This window comes from Dipteris shenzhenensis, chromosome 2 (assembly GCF_047967505.1).
Source record: "Dipteris shenzhenensis isolate YYH24624 ecotype China chromosome 2, Dip_SZ_1.0, whole genome shotgun sequence".
NCBI lineage: Eukaryota > Viridiplantae > Streptophyta > Polypodiopsida > Gleicheniales > Dipteridaceae > Dipteris > Dipteris shenzhenensis.
In genome coordinates this window covers 56,239,269-56,252,551 of record NC_141597.1, presented here as the reverse complement: position 1 = coordinate 56,252,551, position 13,283 = coordinate 56,239,269, and the positions used below count along the sequence as shown (strand labels likewise).

The 13,283-nt window shown below is 38.1% G+C and overlaps 1 pseudogene; it reads right to left on the bottom strand.

Annotated features, from left to right (window-relative positions):
- Positions 1–12,482: 12,482 nt before the first annotated feature.
- LOC147905011 (malate dehydrogenase, chloroplastic pseudogene) lies at positions 12,483–12,794 on the bottom strand (annotated as a pseudogene).
- Between the last annotated feature and the right edge of the window lie 489 nt (positions 12,795–13,283).

Genomic DNA, 13,283 nt, shown 5'->3' with positions numbered 1-13,283 from the left:
AAATATGTCTATAAATGATTGTTGTATGAAAGATTTGTAAAAAAAGAAACCTTGCATCTGATAGCATGTACGAAATCCATACGCAAAAGTATAGAAACTTTGAGAACCTACACAAAAAAAGTACGGAAGGTCCACATGGAACAAGAAAAGGTACAAAAAGTCCGTATAAAGTTGTACGGTAGAAAGCAGTAGGAAAAAGGGGGCTGTATAGTAGAAAACGAGGGATTATATGGTCTACGATAGAGGTGTATGGCCTACAAAATGACATAAAAAAGCTGAAGGGGCGAAGAGGATGTAAAGAAGAAGCTCGTGAGATTGGGCTCCCAAGAGGCCTGGAAACCCTAAACGGGGCTGGCAAAGGCCAAAAATGCCATAGCTCTTAGAGACTCTCACTCTGACACACACCACACATACCTCTCTCTCTCTCTCTCTCTCTCTCTCTCTCACACACACACACACACACACACACACACGCACACACAAATTTTTTGGGGGTGAAAATTGTTATTCAAAGTCACAATCCCAAAGCAGGATGTGCTCAAGTATACATCATGATCAAAAGTCCTTGTTTGCAAGCAATCAAAAAAAGATTGCTGCAAAGAGTTCCTGAAGGAGTATAGGGAAAAAAAGGAATCACCAAAGACTCTATGATTTGTATCTTTCTAGAGAGTCCATAGTGCCCAATACCGAACCCATACAAAAAACAAATAAAAACCTTGTTGGTGTGGGTGAATCCCAAATAACTAGAAAGATTTTCCAAAAGCTGCACTTGGAACTCTGGTTTGTAAACGTTGGCGGAGCAATCTTAAAAATTCACGAGTGTGAAAGAAATGCCAAAGAAGATGAGGCATTGACTCTTGTGGAGCCAAGCATCTGTGACAAATAGGAGGACCAACATGTTTGCATGACAAAAACTATCCAGATGGAAGAACTGCTAGCAATATTCTCCAAAGAAAAACCTATTGTCAAAGAGGAATTTTAGATTTCCGAATCCCATGCAATCTCCTTTGCCACCATTTTGCGGGATGATTCATATGCCAAAGGGTTGCCGGTTGCAAAACCCAAGACAAGGGCTAAAGAACCTTATACAAAGAAGAAACTATTATGTGAGACAGCTTCAAGGGACGACATGCCAACCCTAGCAAATGAAGTGTCCAGTATTGAAGGCGATCTTGAATTTCCAAAGAAGGTATTGGAATATAAGGTTGAAGCATATGAGTAATAAGATACCAAAAAGGACGGTAATGCATGCCAAGACTGAATTTTGCAGTAGCCTAGGAAAAGAAAGAGGGATCCCATCATCATGAATCACATCTACAATAGAATGGATCCCCTTAATACTCAAAAAATATGAACATCAAGGCTCCCACAAAGCCAACGAAGGGGAAAATGCTCTTGACTAATGTATGCTTTCAGAACGTAAAGAATCCCTTCCATTCCATTCCAAGTGAGATAGAATATGTTTCCAGCTGATCAACATTTGGGAAATCAGTGGGCAGCCTTTGATTTTTCCCTCAATAGAACCTAAAATAAAATTGGTACATGTCCCTACAAGGTTGTCTTTGATCCAATTGTTTTTGGAAATGTGGCTTGCCATGCACGACTTGGATATAAATTTCTTTACAGAACCTTGTGGGCCACCCAACCCAGTAGGGCATTCTTGGTTGTCTAGTCCTTGTCTGCATGGGAGTTTATTGGGGTGCTTGTTGGAGCAAGTAGCTTGAGCATAAGGCTTTGGATCGCTTCATGTTCCCACCTGATCTAGAAGAAAATCATACTTGACTGAGGCTTTTAAACTTGTCTGAGGTCCCTTGTCTACAGGTGCTGCTATTAATTTTGACTCCATGTCCTAAATCCTCTTGTTTTAGGACTTGATCCTCCTTCGAACATTTTTGAGCTTGGCTTCACAAGTAGCAAGAACTGCCTACATTTTCTCTTGCTAAAGTGTCAAGGTCATGTGGGCCACTTACAGAGTACTATGTACTTCTTGGAGAGTGGCGTGCTTGACCTTCAACTTATTCAGCTCCACCATAAAATCAACTACCTTGTTTTTTTTTTTGCAAAGAAAGGAACCTTCTATTAATGCTTGAAACACTTCATACAAAACAGTAGCCCCGAAGGTGCTGAGTATGGAAAAAACCAAGAAAAGACTGAAAGAAAAACCAGCATGTTCCAAAGAAACCAAGAAAGGTGCCTAGGGGATCTCTAGTACTAGGGTAATAGCCAAGTGGGGGGACTATACAACCAGCGAATCCCTCATGGAGTGAAAATGTAAAAACTCCTGCAGGCCAAGCCTTGCATAATCGAGCATGCCTCGCGACGATAGTCGCCCTGGAGCCTCGGGTCCCACGCTCCCAGGTGGAGCAGAGGGTGTAGATGATATCATGCCAGATGGCGAGCCAAGGTAGCGGAGGGTGGAATCGGATGCTCACCCATCACCAAACTGTAGTGATGAACCCAAATGTTCCACGCAGTGATACTGGCTACTACCTCACATATGCTGGCCTTCGAAGGAGAAGGAGAAGCTAGGCTATCAGGAGGGAACCGCCTCATGGAGCTCTATCCTCTGAATGCTTTGAACCTGTATCTAGTAAGCTAGGGAGATCTCATCAATTTGGAACGTGTGTCCTCCCTCAATCAATTAGGCCACCATGCCTCGTGTCTAGTCCCTCTGAAGACTCTCCATATGGGTCATGATCTTGAGGGCTCCCATCCAAATCCTCACTATGCTACGACAGCTCTAGAGGCAATTCGGGATCGCATAGAGCAACAATGACACTGCCCCTCCACTCACATCGTCTCCAACCATGGGCGGGCAAGCCTCCGTGGGCGGCCAGCTAGAAGAAGTAGGATATCTTCCTCAGCTACAAACTGGACCATAACCGCATCTAAAACCTAGAACATACATCTCGGGGCACTCTCTGGGCCACCCAATGCCTCTCCCTCAAAGGGGTCCACATCAAATAGTCCATCTGAAGCCTACTACCAATCCGTGTGGTGAAGGAAAACAAGGGCGCCTCATCGACCTGCTCAGTCGACCTACTCAGCAAGGCCACACCTGGCGGGCCAGAACCACTCTCCCGGATTTTAAATTTTTGGCAGATTAAAAGAAAAAAATTCAATTTATTTAAATTTTAAATTTAGTGGTTAGAGGATTATCTTCTTAATTGAACTTAATAAGAATTTAAAATTTGATGTTTTTGTATTTTTTAAAATACAATCTAATTATTTTAAATGTATTAGTCTTTCTTGAAGGCATAATCTAAGCATATTAAAAGGAATAAAGGAAAATAAATTATTTCTTTCTTTTCTTCGCTTTGATAGCTGGTGTAGCCCAGATTAGAATAGATTACTTTATCCATAGACAAGACAACTCCAAAATGCAACCAGTCAAAGCCATTCTAAAAAATTCGCAACTAGTTCCTAATTGGAGCCAGTCCATTAGCTCACATGCGGTTTCACACTCACAACAACCCTACCATTCAAGCTCCATTCAAGAAATGATCAAAGTTTAATATTTTCAAAGAGATTGGCAGTTGTATCAGTGTGTGCAAAGCAGATTACAATTGTATCAGTGATGATAGTGAGTATTGAAGATTACAATTATATTAGTGGTGGTCGATTGTATCAGATTGCACTTTATTCACTTTACGCTATCCATGAGTTCATTGTAAGTCCTTATTTTTTCTCATTTATGCATGTATTTGAGCCTTGTAAATCCTTCTACCTAAGACTAGGCCCATTGGCCGTATTTATTACACTTCAAAATTTTCAAAAGTATTGGTAGTTGAATTATTGGATAGATTTCATCATTGAGAGTTTTCAAAGATATTGGCAATGGTATCAGGAGTGTAATGTATCATTCTAAAGCATTATTGTTTATTTTTTATCATTTATGAAATATTTCAGCCTTGTAAATCCTTTTAACATATTCCTAGAGCATGGAGTTGGCAGTTGTATCATTAAGCAGATTGAAGATTGGAGCTATATCACTGGGACACATTGTACTTTTTATTTATAAAAAATATTGTATTATTTGTATATAAAATGACTTATCTTTATCTCTAATCTTTATTGTGTTTTATATAGGAATCATGGAGCATGCCAATATATTCATGGGTCTTGAGGTTACAGCATATGTCAATGGTATGACCCCGAGGTAGAATGGAAAAGATTATGCCCCAAAGAACTTCTCAAAGTGGACTTCAGTTGAGACCACTAAGAAGCTTGGTTCTTAGCAGTAAAAAATTAGAAGCTCTTCTTAGTGAGATTTCAAGGAACATGAGGAGCCATGGGATGCATCTTTCTCAAAGCGTAATATGACTCAAGGGGGCACTTTGCTTAGAATAACAATAGAAAGGAACAACACAAAGTCTACTAGAAAGATGCAAAGCACTTTGTGATGCTAACTCCAAAACCATCTCAATTCATTGAATTGATGCCTATATTGGAGATTCTCTAACTTGTGTGGGAGTAGTTTCTCATTGTGAAAGTAAGGAAAATACATTCAAAGATAATGCTTGAATACTTGGGTGCCATAGAACAATGTCCAACTTTGAAGGTCTTACATTCATTGGAAAGCTCTTCACCAAGTCACTGACATAACTATTGGCCAGTGTCCTATAAGCATATTAGCTTGGTGTTCTGAAGTAATTCATGACTGGGATCAACACCTCAAACTCCAAACCAAATGGAAAGTAATTTGTGTACTCCATCAACCCCCAGTCATGCTCGTGTCCTTGTCTTCTAATTATTTTGGAGTGCCTTGAAGTCAACATCTAGCTAGATTTTCTTGTACAATATAAATGCTTCTTCAAATGTCTTCTCACCCTCTCCTTTGACCTATGTTCTAGCACTGCCTATCTCTGCACCTCCACTACCTGTTCTACCAGTGCCTATTTTTGCACCTCCATCTTTTCCTCCCACACTCGTCCCTATATCTTTGTCTTCTACATCCTATTCAACCCCAATGATTGTCATTCCATCTGACCTTTTTTTCCTCTCACCTATCCCTATTTCCTCCCCACCATTCCTTGTATCCTTCTCTTTCATTGTGTCTTGTGATACTTGAGAGCTTGATCCCTCCACATCATTTTTCTTGGTTCTTTGAGAAAAATTTTCCATTCTTTCTATTGTCTTGCTTTATCCCTTTTGTTTCCAAATCAAAGCCTTCTAATATTTATTGGCTGGTATGATTTTATAGCTCAATATCCTAACCCAAAGATATCATCGTATCATCTTCACTAGCATTCATTCTCACATGATCAAAATAAGTAGGATTCAACTCAGACACGATGCCATCCAATGTATGAATATTGAGCTAGAGAAGGTTATCTTTCTCCACTTTAGTATCCTCCATCTCATGAACTTGACTCACATCTTCAAGAGGTCTCTAGATCTTTGGAATTACCTTCCTTTAAAACTTCCCTACTTTTGAAGGTGGTTGCACTATAGGTGGAGGAGAACGGTCTATACAGAGCAAAATTACTAAGATTGATCCACCTTATGCAAGAGTGAAAGTTTGTGCTCTCTAGTCAATTTGGAAATTTATGGCATAGCACCAAGTCCTCCCTAGAATCATCTGTTTGTTAGTAATTCTATGGGAAGAACCTAAAAATGAGTCTCTACCAACCTAGCAGTCACAAGGGTTAGTTTCAAGTCCACATACCACAATGTACTTAATGTTGGACCATTAATAACCCAAATTAAAGCAAGATTAAGGTTTAGGGGTACATTTAATGCTTCCCATACCTCATAGGAGATGAAGTTATGGCTTGATCTCGGGTCCATGAGTTCCTTGACAATTGTACTTAGGGTTTGCAATTGGACACTCAACCTAGTTGGATCTACTGTTAGTTCATCAGTCGGGCCTAGGTGTTCTACTATAGCCTTAAACAAAACCATTTGTTTTCTTTGTTTGATTTTGGAATTATGTATCTTGGATTCTTTGATGGTGTGGCGTTTCATTTGGGCTACTCAGCCTTTCTCAATGTATGGCTTAGAGGGTCTATAGAGTGAGTGAACCATAATATCATTTCAATTTGCTACCATTGAGGAAGCCGTCCATCTTGACTTCTTCTAGGGTGGCTATTCGACATGAGCCTTGTGGAGTATTATCGATAATTTAATAGGTACCCATGCCCCTATATTTTAAGTTTGCACTTTATGTTGCGGACGTTATAGAGAAGTGCCGGGTCCCCCTCTTTCAGGTCCTTGTTCTTATGTTGCGGTCGAGCCATTTTTTGCACCTTGCCTTCTCCACTCAAAGGCAATATGCTACATGCAATCTTGTCTCATCTAGCCATTCAAAATTTGTTTAGGCACTTAGCTAAAGCATTTTTTGTGAGACTTTCCTTAACAATTGTGATGTGAAAGCTGGGCACTACATACACTTCATTGCCACTTTGTAAGATGTTTAGTAGGCCCCTAGTGTTGTCATTTGCTCTAGGATAATACAGCATGGGTTTTCTACATATGATCATGAATTTACTAGTCAAGATCGATATTGTTTCATTGAGCACTGACTAGTTCATATATAAATTTAGCTGTAGCTCTTGCATCAGCTTTCCTTGTGGCCTGACCGTCCACCCATTTGGTGAATTAATTAGTGGCTAGGATGATGTATCTAGCTCCCGTCCCCTTAACTTTGTCCAAGTCACCGTATCCGTGGAGGCAATCTTCTTGTTGGGTTCTCTTGTCTTGCTGCATGGTATAAGATTTTCCAGTCTTTATCATGTACGCCTTATAATGAGATGGAAACTATCGCAGACCCTCCTTTTCTTCATCCTCATCCTCCACTTTTTGTGTTGCTTTTCCCTTGCCCTTGGTGGAAAATTTTGGGCTTTTGGAACTTCTGAGCTTTCAACATAAAGGAGGCTTCTCCATAGCAGTTATGGATCTAGCCTATTGGAGTGGTAACCCTACTCAATTGAGATACCCAATTGGAAGAAAACTCATGGTGAGCAGTAGTGGCCCCCACATATCTCAACTAATGGAGGTCCAATTTGACTCTAACTTTCCCCTTGCTTACCTCGTGGGTTTTGAGCATGTTAAAAATTTGGAGGGGTACCACTGTATTCAACTCTTCATGCTCGGGGGCTATTCTTTTTGGGATGTTAATATCTGCCAAAATGTGCATCCAATTTTGAGAATACTCTGGCTCGGGGAGAGGGGCATGCAAAACTCATCGACCTCCTTTCAATTGCACTCCTTCTCACAAGTTTGGAATAGTTTTAAGAATGTTGTCCTATTCATTATGTCAAATTTTGTAGCAAATAGGTGTCCTAATAGTAGGTGGGCCTTGTAGTAGGTGCACAGGTCCACTTGCACGATTTTCTCTTCATGGTATAAATAGATGTTGTCTGTGTGCCAATCATATACAAGTTTGGACATTTGCAAAAGAGCCTACCTAGAATGACTTCGTATTTGGACTGCTGGGTGAAATGCATCTCCGCTATGCAATTACCACATCTCAAGGGGACATGGCAAGCCTTCCATTCAAGGATTGGTGAGCATGCAATTACCATATCTCAAGGGGACATGGTAAGCCTCCCATTCAAGGATTGGTTCATGTGAACTAGCAACACAATATCCTTATTACTCCCTTGATTTAACCAAATTAATGCATAAAGGATGACTACCTGCCACCATCATCTACCTGCTACCATCATGTCTTATCAATCTCTTGACTCAACCATATCAATGTAGTCAAGGATGACTATCCTACAACCATTAAATATGGTAGAGGTGGCATGGATTGCAAGATTCCATGGAAGGGCATATTATGGATTGTTCACCTTGTTTCATTGGGCTTTCATTGTGTTTTTCTTTGAAAACACTTAACAGGCTCTCAAAACCACTTCGCAAAACCAAAGTGACTTTTCCAAAGGTTTCTCCAAGGTCTCTATACACTCGGATGCAAGTAAAGTCACCCACAAAGCTTCCCACAGAGCTTCTCCTTCCTCCCACAAAGCTGTTGAGCTTCCAGCATTCACACACGCTCAGCTAGATCACTTAGGTTCTAATACCAGTTGAGAGTGCTCTCAACGGAAGCAAGAACGGAAGAGGGAGAGAGAGAAATAGAGAGCCACACAAGTTTTGGTGGGTGCAGAACCACCCTAATCTTCTTTTTCATTCATTTATATATGTGTTTGAGTATTTTTAGAATTAAAATACCCCTCCTTTTGAATGCATGTGGTACACAAAAATTATAGGAGGTGAACCCCCCAAGATTGTAGGCCCATTAACCCATACCTAATGTTCTCATTTAGGTGTGTCCTTGGGTTAAGAATAAGCTCATGTAGTGTACTTTTGAATGATTACTTGGTTGCATGTATGCATAGAATAAAATTTTGATGTTTTTAAATGAATTGCTATATCCTATACTCTTCAAGATGCATGCTTCACATGTAACATAGCACTTGTAATGCTTTAACGGTCTCGTTCCAAATCGTTATTCCATAATTTTTTGGTCATATGTTTAAGTTTGGAATGTGAACAACAACTTCAAGACAAAGTTTGTAGAATTACGTTGAGCAATACAGAGGCAATACATCAGTTATCGGTCATGAAAGATAACTATATACCAGAAATTTCCTAAACCTCACAAAAAATGGCTATACCCACGCAAACAATGACCCATCATGTGAGGAGAAGAAACATGTTCTGATTTCATGTCTATGCACTATATCTTTGTATAAAGTCTATACTTTTTTCTCCTTTTTGATTTTTTGTAGCTTTTGTTTTCATATAAGCATGTTGGAGAAAATAAAATGAATGGAAACTTCGTGGAAAAGCATTTAGTAGTCAAGGTTATCAATGCCTCAGTCTTTCTGCACTCAAATTATATGGAGAATATGCATCAACACTAGATTCAAGGTTTTCATTTTTTTGAGAGAAACATTCTAGGGGATGAATTGGGTGGCTTCATTCGAACCCATGCCTTTGACACATGCAAATCATTCCTTATATAGCATTTCTACAAAGCTTCTTACAATCATATTTGGATGCAGGGATGATTCTTATGGCACTTAAAGGGTAGTAAATTTTGTGCCCTTAGGACCAAACCATCCCAATAAAGGTATTGAGACTACACATTCCTATTATTGAGAGGAGTTGGCATATGATCAAAGTCCACAACAATTGAATAGCTTGAGAATAGAGCAATTACTCTATTTTGGATTTTTAAGGTGTTCTTTCAATGTTGACATATCTTTAGCATGGTGGTGGATTTTGTGCAAATGGATAAAACAAAATTCATCATCATCAAATGAAGAATTAGTTCATAAGAGCCAAAGTAGTTTTATGGGAGGATTTCTTATTCAAAATTTTGGGTTTAGGGTTTGATATTTAGGTCCCACAAGGTCCAATGGACCTTGCCTTCTCTTGCAAATTGGTTTAGAGTTTATCATTTAAGGTTTAGGTCCTATAAGGCCCAACAGAGGTACATCAAATTAAATAAATCTGATCATGACTTTTATTTGAATTGTTTCTAGGTTTATTAATAATAGGATTTTGATGTTCACAACAACACAATGCATCCATAGACGCACCTGATAAACACGCGAAATAGCGGGCACATCTATAAGCACTAATAAACTTAATGAAAATATGGGCGTGTCTATTAGCGTGGTTATTTATGCATCTATCAACATGGTTATACATGCATTTAATAGTGTGTCTACACTGTATAATAGATGCGCATTTAGATGCATTTATAAACACGTAGTAGAGTTCGAAATTGTACTGTAGGCTGATAAATGTGCATCACTGCTTGCCAAACATTGCCCATGATTACCAAAGAACCTAATTTATATTAATATCAATGCTATACACGTGTCACACATGATAATATGTTTTTCGCCAAGCACACATATACAAAAATTAAGTGAGGTGAGGAGAATGAGACAATATATAAAATAGTTTTGCCAATATTTAAGAAATTTGGTGATGCGCTATGGTTTTATCTCATCTTCAATGAGATAAACCCTTTCCAAATTATCTACTTCAATATCCAAACCAATGTGGATATCTACAAATACATTCAGCCCACTACTACTTGTGCTATTGTGCTCATCGACATCAGCATCACCATGGCAGGCTCGTCCTCATGGTGGTTAATGGCATGAATATCTGTATCTGCTATCTCATGATCATCCTTCTCTCTCGAATCACGATCATCATCACCTCCATGTCCATGATCATCCTCCATCAACTCCATACTAGTAAATGTACTATACATCACTTTGGAACGTGGCATAATAGGTATGACGTGCCACCACATATTATTATCCACCATTGGTTGATAGACAACCTATTCAAACACAAATACAAACATGCTATTTTCCTTGCATTGAAGGTATCAAATATAAATAAGTGAGTATTTTTATAGATTTGTGCGGTACCTGTTCACATTGTTGCGATAGTACTAGTGTGTCCTCCTTGCTTTGCCAAAACTTTGTGGAGTCAATAGTTACAAAGACACTTGCATGGCGTTTGATTGTTTCACTACAAGGCATGGGCCTCTTTTCAATGCTTCACAGGAGCGGACACAAATATCGTTAGTACTGGTTGGCGAGCGGGGAAGGTGTCGATGTGGATGCCAAAATATCCATGGGTATGATCGTCAGTAGATGTGTTGGTATAGGGGTCGATATATACCACCACATATACTAACACATATACCGACTACCATACCGACTGACACCACCCTTGCACCGATGCTTTTAGCGATGCTTTCACCTAACACCTGGGTACAATTTTCCATACCGACGTTTTTACAAAACGTCATTTCCAAGGGTCCCAAAATATTTTGGACCACAAGTTTGGTCTTTTGACAGATAAAAAATATAAGAGTATGTACATCAAATTTAAGATCAAAACACTCATATATTGATAGTGAACTTAATTAACATACAAATTAATGTACAAAATGTCACTATAAAAATGTGAGGGCCAAATTATACATAAGAAGTCTCGTCATCAAAACTATGAATTAATAGCATTTACATTGACGGCTTCATCTTGAGCTAAGTCTTGCGCGAATATGTCTATCTCAAGGTTTACATACAATTGATTACCTACATCATCAACCCCTATTGTATGTCTATCTAAGACTTGATCCTCTAGTTCACTGGCCTCTAGTTCTCCCTCTTCTTCCCCAAAGTCGTGATCTCCACCTTTCTCCATTACAGTGTCATTATTGTCACCTTCTTCGTGGCCCATATCATCATCAACGCTTGTTTCGACCAACTTTATGATGAAGGGTGGGGCTTGTTCCCCTATATTGTCACTGGGGAATGCAAGTGGAAGCAAAAAATGTATGTAGAGGAGAGACCTTTTTGTTATATATATATTTATTTATTTATATTTATATTTATATTTATATGATTTGATATCTATTATAAAAATTTCCAAAAAATAACTCAAAAAATGCAAAATTTTCAAAGTTTTCAATTTTATAAATTCCCAAAATTTTGATTTTTTAATGAAAAATTCTCAAAAACATTTAAAAAATTTTCTATTCTAAAAATTTCCATAAAAAGATTCAAAAAATAGATTAAGTGATTAATTAATCTTAATTTAAATAGAGTAACCTAAATTAAATAGATTAATTTAATTAATTAAAAAATAGATTAATTTAAAAATAGTAATTAATTAATTTAAAGAGTAACTTAAATTAAATAGATTAATTTCATTAATTTAAAAATAGTTAGTAATTAATTTAAATACGTTAATCTAAAAATTTTAATAGATTAACTGAAATTTATTATAAATTAACTTAAATTAATTTAAATTAATTCAGTTAGTTAAAATTAATTTAAATAGATTAAAATGGTTTAAAGTTAATTTCAATATATTAAATTATATTAATTTCAATAGATTAAATTAATTTAAATAGGTTAAATTTACTCATCTTAATTTAATATGTAAGTAATCTTTTTTAAATCTAATAATTAATTAATTTCCTTCAATTAATTAATTAAATTGATTATAGAATTAATTGGATAATTAACTTAAATTAATTAATTTAACTTTAATTAATTAATCTAATTGATTGATTAAATTAAAATAAATTAATGTAATTTATCTAATTAAACTAATCGAGCTAAATTAAAGTAAATCTAACTAAACTAAATAAAATCTAACTAAATGAATAGATTAATTAATCTAATTAAGCTGAATTAATTTAAATTAAACTAAACTAAATCTAACTAAACTCATCTAAGTAAAATAAACTAAATCGATCTAAATTAATGTAATTAATATAACTAAACTTAATTAAACTAAATTTAACGTACTTAACGTAATTTAAACTAACCTAACCTACTAACCTAACGTAAGGACTAACCTAACCAAACTACTAACCTAATGTAACCACTAAGGCAACCTAACTAAGCTGTGACGTAACCCCTAACTTAACCTGGGGCCAAGATGCATGTTGGCCTCCAGCCTCCCTTTCTCCCTCCTCCTCCCGCTCTGCTCTATTTCTTCGTGGGCTTCATCTTGGAGAGAAAAGGAAGAATTGGGATCCCATCGTGACCTCCAATGATAGGCACCTCGATGTGCTTAGCGTTTAAGTTCTTCATCTCCGCTACCAATTCGTTGGCTGAGACCAAGTTGATATTGGTCACTCCAAACAGTTTGGAAGGATCGAACACCCTGTAACTTCTGAGCATGTTTGCTGCCATAGGTACCATGAAGTTAAGTGGATCCGTGAGAAGATGTATCCAGACCTTAGGACAAGTTCTGGGCCATGGCTCTGCATTAATCTCAAATAGCTCTTCCCTCGTCATACCGGGCCTTTTTTGGGAACCAGAGCAATCACTACCATGTCCATGCCGTTGAGGCAGCCCGCCAGCTCGGGACCGCCCTGGAATCCAAGCACTTGAGCAGAGGCATCGGATTTGCTCACCTCCGAGACGACCTCGTCGACGTTGACGACATTGTAGACGTGAAGGTGGGAGACCAAGGGCGAGTCCATAAAAATTCCAGCAGCCCCGACATCTTGCGTACCAGCTCTGACCTGCGAGCGCTCACTCTGAAGTAGGAACGGATTGCGATGCTACTTCTACTGCGCTCATTAACGGAGGAGGAAAAGTACGAAATCTCCTGTGCAAAATCGTAAGAAAACGAAGGAATCCGACATAGAATGGTAAGAAAATGATTTCTTCTTACCAGTAAATTCAATGGTGGGAGCCAGCCATTTTCTGACGCTCTCCTTTGCAGCTCTTGCTTGCTTTCCGTGTCTTTTTTAAGTGCCTGCATGGGGCTGTACAGGAGCG